Raw genomic sequence first — 13,457 nt, forward strand, 5'->3', positions numbered from 1 at the left:
CTTGTAATTTGGCCTCATTGCGAGTGATTCCATTAATGTTAGGAACTTAAGATTCCACAGACCTGTGATGCTGGGGCTTCAACCTATAGGGGAGAGCAGTACTCCGTTGATCTACAGGTAAAGGTTTTGTAGGCCCTGAGTAGTTCTGATTTTCCAAGGAATGATGGAGGATAGCCAGTCTAAGGTTGGCTCAGCTTTGCCATGTGGGTGGCCCAGGAGAGGTCATGCCTCAAGGTAAGGCCGAGAAGTTCAAGAGATTGAACCTCTGGAAATAGTCGAGTTTGTATGACAATCCTTCCAGAGCAACAGGGTAAGACAGATTTGTAAGGATCCTCTTGTCAGACTGGTATCCAATCGAGTGTACAGCAGCAGTGCGTGACACCGGATATCCGCATGCCAGTGTGACAGGGGTGCCACACAATGTAATGTGGAGTAGTCTACAAAAAGGAAGAGGGAGTTTTCTAAAGCATTGGAAAGGTCATTAATATAAATAAGGAACAAGACTGGACCCAAAACACCACCTTGACGAATTCCAGCTTCCACTGGGAGAGGAGAGGGTTCCATTGATAGCAACCTGTTGACTGCTCGAGTGGAGGCAGTCAGAAAGCCATGGATGAAGGCGGCTTTCTATACTTCAGGCATGAGCTTGGTGAGCAAAGTAAGATGTCGGATTGTCTTATGTCAGAGATATTATGTTCAGGGAGATGATCTTCACGTACTATTTGAGAGGTAGAGCTTCCAGCCATTGCTAATCGAGGAGCAGCAGCATGTATGGAGTTGGGTCACTGGAAAATAATCCAAATTGATGGTAAGATATCAGGTTATTTGTCAAGAGAAAGAACAACATCAACAGCATTGATGGATTCCTTGGCTTTGCTTACGATTGCAAGTGAGCAAATAGGCCTATAGTTGAGAGGATCAGATTTTGCACCGTTATTGGGGACAGGAATGATGTGTTGTGCTCTCCAGGCAGATGGGAGGCAGCCAAAGGAGGACAGAATAAAGAATGCAAACAAAGTATAAGCAAAAGCAACCAGAGCAGGATTTGAGAACATGGGTACTGATGCCATCAGTGCCAGTCGCTGAGGCAGGGTCAAAGCTGGCATTATTTTCTCCACCAACTCGCGTGAGAAGGATAAATTCCACACGACAGTGGGCACGAGGGGATAAGATCGAGGGAAGTGCGGGATAGCTTTGGAATGTGAGATTTGGAAGCAAACACCAAGTTGAGATATTCTGCCTTATCTCGAGCAGTCTGTGGTGCTGCTTTTTCAGGTGGAGGAGGAGCACATGCCAGAAACGAACTTGACCAGGCGTGGTCACGGCTTTGAGGAAGGAGACCGGTTGGAGAGTTCAGTGTTGATATTTTCAAGATGATCTTTTTCTGGTTTGGCTGAGGAAGGACACACTTGTGAGTTTTATGGAGTGAGTTAAAGTCACCCCAAATCGGGTTCGCCGTCCATGTTGATAAAACAAGCCCTTTGACCTGAACAGTTTTTACCTTACTCGTCCCTGCTTGTTTTCTCACTTTCTTTCTATTTCTAATTTATTTCTTCCTTTGCTTCTTCCGCACTTTCTCAGCCAAATATTCTATAATCTTAGTTTGTTTGCATTTGTGGTGTCCTTCAGCTTCACGTGCCGTTATTTCTTCGTTTGAACGGTTGATTCAACCACTTTTTGACTCGCCGATGAAGCCCAAAAGCAGTGACGGTGCTTTCTTTTCCAAAATGGTTGATATAATATAAACGTTTACAGAACCTCACCACCTTTCGATGTTGGTGGTGATACCATAAACACCAGTTTCATCGGTTGCCAAGTTGAGCTTTTGCAAACTCGCACAACCATTTGAAATTGCATTTTTTTTTTTACCTTTTGAGGTCGTGTCGCAAGAGGATTGAAATTATTGATTTACAAAAGAACAATCCACAGTTTTTGTAAATACAAATTGATCAACAGCATTGCACGACAAAACCCCAGGAAGGTCCCATTGAGCCATCCTATTACGAAGTTAAGTTGTCTGATTAAAGGAACAAAATCCATTCCGTCTTTGAGGCCTTTTTTGTACGCAAAGTTGAAGCTTGTGGAGGAACAAGAACAGAATGGGTCAGGACGTAATGGAACAAAAGGAGCAGTAGGAGGAGACAGTTGAGGGACAAAATAGAGGGAGACTTGGAAAAATAAGGAATATGGCGAAGAATGAGGACGAGGGGAGCACACACAGGTGGACAAGACGGACAAAAAGTTGCACCGTAAAGCAGAAAAGGTAACTTGGTGAGTTTGAAGTGAGCACATAACTACAGTTGTGAATTTCAGGAAATTGTGGACAGCACCTGGCTGCCATGACGTAAATTGTGGACAGCACCTGGCTGCCATGACGTAAATTGTGGACAGCACCTGGCTGCCATGACGTAAATTGTGAAGCGTGCATCGCTGCCATGACAAGTTGCCGAGTGATTCATTTGAGTTCCATTTGCTGTTTCATGGTGAATTATTTTCATGATGAGACAATATGTACCATACTGGTCACAGAGCGTCTGTGCTGCCGAAGCAGTTTCTTGGCACGGGTTATACTGGCTGGTTTGCATTTTCCCTTCGAGCAGTATTCCGGTCAGAACTTGCAACTTCTCTGAAACGACACACACAATTTTAATGAAACTTGACCAAAACCTTCATCACCCGTGATGTACCAAAGTTTGCTCGTGACATTTAAAAAACAGGGCCCAGAACATTGCTTCACGGGTACATTTTGTTGATTCCGTCCCACGTTGATCTCCTCCTCAGTGTCATTATTCTACCAGGTGAGCGCCTAGGTGTATTGTCCATATTTTATTATTCATTCAATGGTGTTCGAGGTTCGTAAAGTACACTTGTCATGACCCAAAACGCTGTCAGAAGGACAAAAGTCTCTGCAGCACTTCAAAAATCAAGGCTTTTTGAGAGAATGGCGAGACGGAAGCCACTCCTGAGGAAAAAGCACATGACAGCACGTCTTGAGTTTGTAAAAAGTCACGTGAAAGACTTTGAGAGCAAGAGGCAAAACATTCTCTGGTCTGATGAGACGTAAATGGAACTTTTTGGTCGGATTGCAAAGCACTACATCTGGCAGAAACTGAGCACAGCTCATCACCCATCCAAAACCATCCCTACCGTGAAGTATGGTGGCGGCGGCATCATGCTATGGGAATGCTTTTCAGCGGCAGGGACTGGAAGACTTGCAAGGATAGAGGGAACAATGAATGGAGCCAAATACAAGCAAATCCTTGAGGAGTTGAGGAGTTGTTATAACATTTCAGTCAGGTCAGGTTCGATCTGTGACCTGCTACAGGTACCATGTAAACCTGTACTAACCTGTTCCATGGTCGGGTTGTCGGCGACTAAACCGTCTCCCCCACCAGGTTTTCTGGTGAGGAGGGTGTTTGGATATGGACACCCAGCAGGATTAAAAACAAAACCTGTCAAAGGGCGGAGGAGCTCCTTGTGAGCCAACGGCCATCCATATCTAGTGCCCAACTGCGTCTGCAGACGTCCTCCTGCAGTTGGGTTACTTCTTATTAGGAGGTTGGTGGTAGGATTTGCATTCCGGCCACCATAAAACCCTTCATTCCGCAAAACGCAAAAACGCAAAAAAATCTGAAAACCCACTCCGTGGGAGTACCTCCTGTGCAGCTTCCCTTCGCAGGGCAGCTCACCGGATGACGGGATTGGGGCAAAGCCTTCGGGACCCCCAATCTTTGATGATAGGAGGGAAACCACGGGGTAACATCCCTGGGTCAGACTGCGGGAGAGTGTGTCGGAGTGGTGCTGAGGTGTCGTCCACCAGACGGCGGTCTCCTTGGGTTAACCTGAGGCGGTCCCTTCGGGTGGGTGACTGGAATGTCCTATCCCTAAGAGAGGATGATCACCTGTCTCTGTTATCATCTGAGCTCAAGCGTTTGGACATCGGGATTGCAGCTCTCTCTGAGGTTCGGAGACCGGATTGCGGCGAGATAATGGTGGGTGGTTACACCTACTATTGGTCTGGTCGCTCTGATGGTTACCATACCCAAGGAGTTGCTGTAGCTGTGTCCAATAAGCTGACCCCAATGATAATTGAGGTAACACCGGTCAACGAGCGTATTATGAGATTAAGGATTCGTCACTCCTAGGTGTCATTTCCCTGGTCTCTGTTTATGCTCCGACTGAGGCGAGTGATCTCACCGTGAAGGATGCATTCTACGCCACACTCGAGTCTGTGGTTGATCAGTGCCCCAGACGAGATACACTTCTAGTCTTGGGGGATTTCAATGCATCGACTGGAACTGATAGGGATGGTTATGAGGTGTGTGTTGGTCCCCATGGGTCAGGAACTATGAACCAGAATGGCACTAAGTTCCTTGACTTTGCAAGAAGTCATGGACTTAGGGTGGCTGGTTCATGGTGTCAGCGCCCACAAGCTCATCGCTGGACTTGGTATTCCAACGCTGGCGGTGTGGCAAAGGAGATTGACCATGTCCTCATTGACGGTCGTTGGAAGATGATCCAGAACTGCAGGGTCTACCGGAGTGCTCAGTTCCTCAATACTGACCACAGGCTTGTTGTAGCAACTCTAAAGCTGCACCTTAAATCCTGGAGAATGGTACCATCCCAGCCTAGGCTGGATGTTGCCAAGCTCAGGGATGAGAGAGTAGCTGAGGAGTTTGCGAACAGGCTGAGTGGACACTTGGGGGTCTGGGTGCTTTGGGGGGTCCTGAAGAGTTGTGGAGCGCCTTCAAGACCACCGTCCTTGATGTTGCCGGTGGATGCCTTGGAGCTCACCGCAGGGCAAAGAAGAATTTTATCTCTCAAGGGACACTGGATACCATTGACCAGAGTCGCAGGGCCAGGCTGAATGGCAGAGCTGAGCTGTTCAGGGAGCTGAGGCGTAAAACTGTACGTGCACTGAAGGTGGACAAGGAGGCCTATGTGCGAGGAATCTGTGAGGGGTAGAGCATCACCTGTGGACAGGTGATTCTCGTCCCGCTTACAGGGGAATTCGCGCATTACGTTCATCCAAGCCCATCCCTCGGAGCACTACAGTTCGAGCAGAGAGTGGTAGGAGTCTGAAGTGAAGGCCCGCTGGGCCGGTTACTTTGAGCGGTTGTACCAGGCTGATCCCCCAGCTGTCGAGTTGGACGTCAAGGGTGTTACAATCCCTGTTGCTGACCCTCGAATCAACTGTGGTCCACCTACGCTTGTGGAAACACGGGCTGCGGTGAACCAGTTGAAATGGGGCAAAGCTCCAGGGATCTGTGGCATCCATGCCGAACTTCTCAAGGCTGGTGGAAATGCTGCACTCGTGTCGTTGCATGCAGTTTTGTGCTCTGCCTGGAACACAGGCATCATCCCAACTGACTGGAAGAGGGGCCTTGTTGTCCCTCTCTGGAAAGGGAAGGGTGATCGCCAAGACTGCAACAACTACCGAGGGGTGACGCTGCTCTCAGTGCCGGGCAAGGTCTTTGCTCGGATAATACTTGATAGGGTTCGCCACCATCTGCTTGAGCACCAGCGTCCAGAGCAGTCAGGCTTTACACCAAAGAGGTCAACGATTGACCGTATCCTTGCACTTCGTGTCCTCACCGAACGCAGACGAGAGTTTCGGCAGGGGCTGCTTGCAGCCTATGTTGATCTCTGTAAAGCGTTCGATTCAGTGAATCGGGATGTCCTCTGGAGGATTCTTGGTCTTCGTGGGGTGCCACCAAAACTGATCGATCTGATGTCTGAACTCTACTCTGGTACTGAGAGTGCTGTGAAGTGTGGTGGTACCATCTCTGTCTTATTTCCAGTTGTTACTGGAGTTCGTCAGGGATGTGTACTTGCCCCCACACTTTTCAGCACTTGTATGGACTGGATTTTAGGGAGGATGTTGGAGAGATCAAGTTGCAGTGCATCATTTGGGAATGTCAAGATCTCGGACCTTGATTTTGCAGATGATGCAGTCATCTTTGCGGAGACTTTAGACATCCTCTTGGGGGCCCTCGAGGTGCTGAATGAGGAGTCGGAGCCGTTGGGATTACGGGTTTCTTGGGTCAAAACTAAGATCCAGGCTTTCGGTGACATCTTGGATGCTGCTGTCCTGTCTGTGTCTGTTTGTGGTGAGGATGTTGAGGTCGTGGAGAGATTCACTTACCTTGGCAGTGATATTCATGTCTCTGCTGGCTGCGAGTCAGAGGTCAATAGACGTCTGGGTCGGGCCTGGGGAGTCATGGATTCACTGGATCATGGGGTGTGGCGCTGCCGGTACCTGTGCGGGAGGACGAAAGTCCGAGTCTTCAGGTCCTTGGTACTTCCAGTCTTGCTCTATGGGTGCGAGACTTGGACTCTGACCAAGGATCAGAGACGGAGACTTAATTCCTTTGGTACCAGGTCTCTTCGGGGAATCCTTGGCTATCGCTGGTCGGATTTTGTGTCCAACGAGCGGTTGCTGAGAGAGACTCGGATGAGATTTGTTACCTGCATAGTCTGTGAGCGTCAGTTGCGGCTCTATGGACATGTGGCTCGTTTTCCTGACTCTGATCCTGCTCACCAGATTCTCTCAGCGAGGGAGTCTCATGAGTGGAGGAGGCCAGTGGACCGACCACGTGCCTCATGGTTGCAACAGGTTGACCATCATCTCAAGGAGATGGGGATGGGCCTGGCATCTGCCTGGGGGATGGCCAGACGGAGGCCCCTGGAGTACCGGCGGAAAGTGGACGTAGCGACGCGCTGTTCTGGCACATGCTCCCATACCTGACCCCTGACCTTGAGGAGTTGGCTGTCTGATGTTGGCTTAATGGTTGGGGTGCCGGGCTTTGGATCCTCGGGTCCTGAGATCAAATCCAACTCAGTTGTTGAATTAATATCAGGTGGGCTTAACTCGGCCTGTCATCCTTCCAAGGTCGGCAAAGTGAGTGCCAGCATGCTGATATACTTTCAGAGTGGCAACCCGTCCAGGATTGTGCCAAGTGGACTGATGAAGCAGCACCAACGCTCTGCACAGAGTATGGTCTGAATCTCCTCCTCCCTGAGGGGAACCTGCTTCAGAGTGCAAAAGACCTTCGACTGCAGTGAAGATTTACGTTCCAACGGGACAATTACCCCAAGTATACAGCCAAAGCAACACTGCAACACGACAAAGTATTGTTACGTTTGAGGGGGGGTATGCATTCAAAGGGTAATTAGGATGTTTAATTAGGTATGCCATGCTGTTCGAGTGTACCAGGATCTCGATGTAATAAGTAGCAATTCAGTGGTGATAAGTTGTCCAGTAAATGTCCATTTCTTCAAGGGGGAAATGATAATTGTCACGTAATTAGATAGGGACACGGGATAGGGTAAGTCTGTCTGCGTAAACCCCTTTTTGTAGTCCCTGGAGGCTGGCCGTGACGTCACAGGACAGTGCTGCGGATGGCTCCGCCCTGTGATCACGATTGGCGGAAGGCGACGGCGCAGGGCCAATAAAACGGCTCGATTGGAAGTGACGAGGACGGGAGGATAAAAAGGTTCTGTTCGGGGTCGAAAAGGAAGAGGAAGAAGATCGGGACAGAAAAACCGTTTTGGTGGAGGTTGTTGTGCTGGGAGCGTGCTTTTTGTTGGGCTGTTCTCGATCCTGGTTTCATTGTGTCTTGTAGCCTTGCTGAGCCTCGTGCCTCACCTTGGTTGGCTCTGGGGTTCTGCTGGCTCGGAGTACGGGGTCGAACGGCAGGCGGACCTGCCTCCCTCTCCTGCTCGCAACTTGGCGCCAGAACTGGTTCCCTGGCGGCTGTGAGCGGACTTGGGCCAGGACCAGGAGGTCGACAGCACCACGGTGTCTCCTGCCCCCCTGACGAGAGCAAGGCCAGCTCGTCCGACGCCAATCCAGGGACTGTTGCGTTTACACCACGGGCCAGCCTGACCACCAGAACCAGCTACGTTTTGTGTGTGTGTGTGTGTGTGTGTGTGTGTGTGTGTGTGTGTGTGTGTGTGTGTGTGTGTGTGTGTGTGTGTGTGTGTGTACCTGGCGCCTTAAAGGGTTTGAGATTGGTATATCCATTGGAATTGTTTGTGTTTTCCCCACGCCCGAACCCACACCACCATCACGTCGAATCGCCCCGGATCCCTCTTCTTGCCGAGTCTTGTTATTTCTGGTTAGAGAAATAAACATCATCAACTCAGTGAAAAGCGACTCGTGCCACCTTCCTCGTCCCGTTTGCGGTAGAGCGATTAGAACCGCCATCTTTGGGTTATAAATAAATAAACCGCCTCCATCGTTTTGGCTCATTCTACGTTAGCGGGACTGTTCATGTCCCGTGGACGTCACAGTATTGACTTAGAGGGTTGAATACGCATTGACGAAAGACATTTCAGCTTTTCAGTTTTCATTTACTTGTAAAGATTTCAAAATATGTTTTCATTTTGTCATTAGGGGGTATTTTGTGTTGATCAGTGAGAAAACATTTAAATTTAATCCATTTTGAAGTCAGGCTGTTACACAACAAAATGTGAAAAAGTCGAGGGGTGTGAATACTTGATGAAGGGATTGTAGGTTTCACCCATAAAACACCACAAAGGGCACATTGGTGTCTTTATTTTCTTTCTGCCGTGATATCCTCCGGGTGGGTAACTGGTGCACTCGCTTGGGTCCCTCGAGGTGGAGACGGAACACTGTTGTTTGTGTCCTTTATAACATCCTTAAAAACTAAGTTTCCTGTTTGGAATGATTTTCAATTTTGTTTCAATTTTTCAGGGAGATGAAAACTATTATCTTCCTCCTCTCCGTGCATGTGCGATCACGACGGATTCAAAGCCAAAGTACTGATAAACTACAGGTTTGTTTTCCAATTAATGTTCAAAATATAACTTTCAACTGAAATGGAGTTGTTCCTCGAACATAATCTGATGTTTGTCGACAGACTGACGGACAGACATCTTGAACAAACTGCTCCCTCACCCCCATCGGTTTCTCTCCTATCCCATCCCTCTCTCTCTCTCCTCACCCTATCCCTCTCTATCCTACCCCTCTTCCTCCTCTACCCTTCCCCTCCCTCCTCTCACCTCCCCCCTCATCCTCTATCCTTCCCCTCCCTCCTCTCCTCTCTTCCCTTGAATATTCCCATCAGCGAAGCGACAGGTAGTATTTGCTGGGAAACAAGTAAACACACACGAATTAAGCTTTATATATTACATTTTCACACTTTCCTCAATTAAAAGAGGTTATGATTACCTGTAAATTATTTAATTAGTCAGGTGCTCATGAGAGTTCAAGTCCCTGATCCTCAGTGATGGGTAATGTTGTTAAACATGTCCTTTATGATCCATCCATGAAGACCACACTCTGGACAGAGAGAGCATCAGTGCTGCTACAGCAGTCTCCTGGGTTTTTGGACACAATCCTGGACAGGTGACCACTCTGACACAGGATACTCAAACGGCTCAATCATCCCAGCAAGCTGGTATCACTTTGCTAACCTCAGAAGGATGACAAGCTGAGTCAACCCCACCTGGTATTAATTCAACAGCCAAGTGGGATTTGAACTCAGGACCCAAGTAAACCAAGCCCACCACCCAAACCACTAAACCAACACCAGCAGGTATATCTTTATGATAATTTACCAAAACATAAACAAAGTCGGTACAAACGCACCTGTCCCGTGACAATGGTTTCATGACAGTTCTTACAGCAGGTCAAAGGTCGAGGTTACATCTTCAGGTTAAAATTTCGTGAAAAATGATTTTTGGTCAAACTCTGACATTGGAACTTGTGACTTCCATCCATCGAGTAGAATGAATTAGTTTCCTGGTAAACTCTCACCAACTCTGCTTTCAAACAGCCAACTGGTTTAGTGGTAACTAAGTTTACCCTTTACATCTTTAAATATAATATTGAACATAATTTGGTCTTAAATAAGGTTGTTACAGGACGAGCTATAAACTCCCAACCTGGTGATGCACAGGGAAGGTGTTGCATCAGTGAGCATACCTTCCTCTCAAAGCAAAGGAAAGTCGCTTGTCTTCTCATCCAGTGATTCCTCGAGGACGTCAAATATGCCACAGGAGTCAATGAACAGGCCATTGTGTGCCGGTATAGAGACCCATCACCACAAGGGAATCGTCATCTGATTTGTTGTAAACGATATTAAAGAGGAATCGAATTATGAATGAAGTAATGAGGTATAAAATGATGTCATTCATGTACAAGAGGGAGGGTAACATGTCATGGATGGGATTTCCATTCACAATTCAATTCCGGCTCCGCTCCAGACATCGTGACATTCACTAAATCAATGAGTTCCTGTGTTAGTACACAGCACGGATCAGCACGGGAAACACAAGTTATCGGTACGGAGTGAACGTCACGTACCGGGTCTGGACCCCTTGTCCTCGGGTGAACCGACCATGGACCCGCGGTCTTCCGGAGAACCTCCCGGACCGACCACGTATCTTCCATCGGAGCCGCTCGTGGATCCCGGGGTGTTCTCTCTGAGATCTCGGGTCATGGTGGACCGCACGTCGTGTCACGTGAAGGACGGTACGCTGTGGTAACCGAGTGAAGAGTGCGAGCTGTTTGGGGAAAAAGCGAACCGCGAGTTCTGATTGGTTCCCGCCAAATCACGTGTCCATGATTTAAAATAAATACAAAGATTGAACGTTTCGTTTTAACGGATTGTTTGTGTTTCAGATTGTGTTGTGAAAGTGGAAAATCGAGTCCGAGTTCGTCGATGATTATTCCCTCGATACGAAACAACGTTCTTTATTTTCTGTTTTTGTATTTATCGACAATCTTCCCTCAATAACGGAGTTATATATGGGTATGTGGGTATGTATGTGGGTATGTATGTGGGTATGCGGGGGTGTGGGTATGTAGGTGGGTATGTATGTGGGTATGTATGTGGATATGTATGTGGGTATGTATGTGGATATGTATGTGGATATGTATGTGGGTATATATAAGGGTATGTGTTGTAGTAATCAACAATAGACCTTTTCGATCGGCTTTATTCTCACAAAACCCAAACGCATATCTACAACAACATAAATATTGTTGCGGATTCGCGCCCGCCGGCGTGCTGACGGCCACGTAACTCGAATCGCGGCACGTCGCCCACCGGACGGACAATCCAGTCGTGACCCTCTCGGACTAACGCCGGGAACCAGTCACGGGTGGACCTTTCGGTCTCACCGCGATCGAGCCAATCAGCCCCCGCGTGGGATAGGGTTGCTCGCCAAATTCGACCTACCTAAGTACCCACGCGGAGGGTAGACCGGGCGATCGCACCTCGCCGCAGGTCGACTTCGGACACGGGCCACTTAAGCGACCCGTTCCGTACTATCGGGATAACCGAGCGGTGTTATCGTCGACCTCGACGGTTCGATTAATTATCGGGCGTATTCAGCCCACTACCAACCCTTTACGTGAAGCAAGATGAGGATTCAATGAAGGAAATGACGAAGCGAAGCGGGAAACAGTTCAACACAAAGCACATTTATTCGCGATGAACGGAAAGCACACATATTCAATTCCACCAAAAGCACACAGAAAAGAAAAACACAATTCAATTTACACAAAAAGCAAATGTAAAAGCGAAAACACAATGCAGAGCTAATACCGACTACCGAGCACACGGCAACACTTATACAATTCTACTTCACAGACGGCGCCGACAACACATACCCAAAACCAAGGAAAAAAAATACCCTCAAGGATGAGGCGGGCCTGAGGCTGAGACCGGGTCACGCCTACCCGTCTGGTGATGAGACGCGGAGCGGCGATGGCGCCTCAACTCCGCGGGCCTTGCGGACAGTGTCTGGTAGGGGGTGGGAAAGGGGCCCCCTTGGTCGCACTATCTCAGCGCGGGGGGAAACAGGAGGGGGTTGCTGATGCTCGGGGTATAGAGATCTTTATTATCCCGCGACGAGCGTCTCCACCTCGGCCAGGTCGCGCTGTCGGCCTCCCTCGGGTGCAGCTCCCTGCACGACGCGAGCACCCCCTCGTCTGGTGTCGCCGCCTTTCCACAGCTCGTCCCCTCCGTTCCGACTCCAACGCACACGACGAGCAGCTCCACCGCCCGCGAAGTCTTGACTCTCTGTTTCCGACTCTCCTACTCTCCTACTCTCCGCCTCTCGACTCTCCTGGACTGACGAACACGGTCCTTTTATCCGCCCCGAAACTTCGCCCTCTCATCTTTGACCCCCTCCCTTCGACCTTTCACCTCGCTCCCCATTGGCCCGAGAAAAAGTGGGCGTGAAGGCTTTTTGATCCATAAATTTGCATATATCGATCGCCCTGGAGGCGGGGCCAAATCGCCCCTCGCTCACCGATTGGACGGCAAAAAGTGGGCGTGTGTCGTTTTTGATCCGTTTTTGAAGCACAAAATCCGTGATTTTGTACACGCTGTTCGGCGCGCGCCCTGCACGAGTCCAACACCGGTACCCACAGGCGGCGCAAGAACGGTGGCGATGCGACGGCTGCGAGGTGTAACGTGAAGGTCGTGGCGGTTGTGGTGAAGCGGCGTTGTGGTTGGTGGTTGATGTTGTGGTTGTGGTGGTAATCATGGCGGTTGGTCCAAAATAAAGATAGTAAAAGAAAAACGGCTATCCTGAAGAGTCGCAGCACGCATAAATGACATGTATTCCCACTAGACAACGGGTTTGGGCCTAACTACACATGCACTTACCGAGATACCTCACCTAAGGGACCTGAATGGTGGTTTGCGAATTTGGTAACCACAACAATATACATAGGGTAAGAATAACAAAATACAATAACTTGTACACATAATACTGAAGGCAAATACCACATACGCATCACATAATAACGAAGTTAAACTCCATACTCTAATCCCAATTACATTCCTCAGAGTACATTATTCCTAATATCGTATATAACACACCATTACTGTTCCAGAATGACTTTCCATGGAGTACGTGGTATACGTGTCATCACCAGCCATTGACCTTCATATACAGTGCTGAAATTTCACTGAAACAGTGAAATATTGGGGGAAATCCGCCCAATTTCCGTTGCCGCCAATTACAGCACGGCACTTTATTATCACAACAGTATGTATGTGGATATGTATGTGGATATGTATGTGGGTATGAATGTGGGTATGTATGTGGGTATGTATGTGGATATGTATGTGGGTATGCGGGGATGTGGGTATGTAGGTGGGTATGTATCATCTCCTCCTCCGGGAGGATTTGACCGAGGAAGCTGAAACTTTCAGGGATTAATGAGGGAGCCCCGACATTGTGTCTGTGCAAATTCCCATTGATTCCATAAAGTTTTGAGGAAAAAGTTAGTTCAGGACCCTTTGGGACCCCCATTCATGATGATAGGAGGAAAACCATGGGGTAACCTTCCCGGGTCAGATTACGGTCACGTGTGTGTCAGAGTGGTGCACAGGTTTCGTACACCAGACGACAATCTCCTTGGGTTAACCTGAGGCTGTCCCTTGGGGTGAGTGCCTGGAATGTCCTTTCCC

At 48.7% G+C, this 13,457-nt stretch overlaps 1 long non-coding RNA gene across 1 annotated transcript in view; it reads right to left on the reverse strand.

The window, feature by feature from the left end:
• Positions 1 to 11,148, reverse strand: part of LOC147006366 (uncharacterized) — a 113,195-nt gene extending 102,047 nt beyond the window's left edge. The window contains exons 1-2 of the long non-coding RNA XR_015054894.1: positions 10,334 to 11,148; positions 9,953 to 10,088 (exon numbers count right to left, since the gene is read on the reverse strand). This is a non-coding gene — a long non-coding RNA (uncharacterized LOC147006366). The remainder of the gene's footprint in view (positions 1 to 9,952; positions 10,089 to 10,333) is intronic.
• Positions 11,149 to 13,457: the final 2,309 nt, after the last annotated feature.

Source organism: Eptatretus burgeri, unplaced genomic scaffold (assembly GCF_056783735.1).
Source record: "Eptatretus burgeri isolate ZD-2024b unplaced genomic scaffold, Ebu_testis_v1 Ebu_testis_scaffold_3184, whole genome shotgun sequence".
Classification (NCBI taxonomy): domain Eukaryota; kingdom Metazoa; phylum Chordata; class Myxini; order Myxiniformes; family Myxinidae; genus Eptatretus; species Eptatretus burgeri.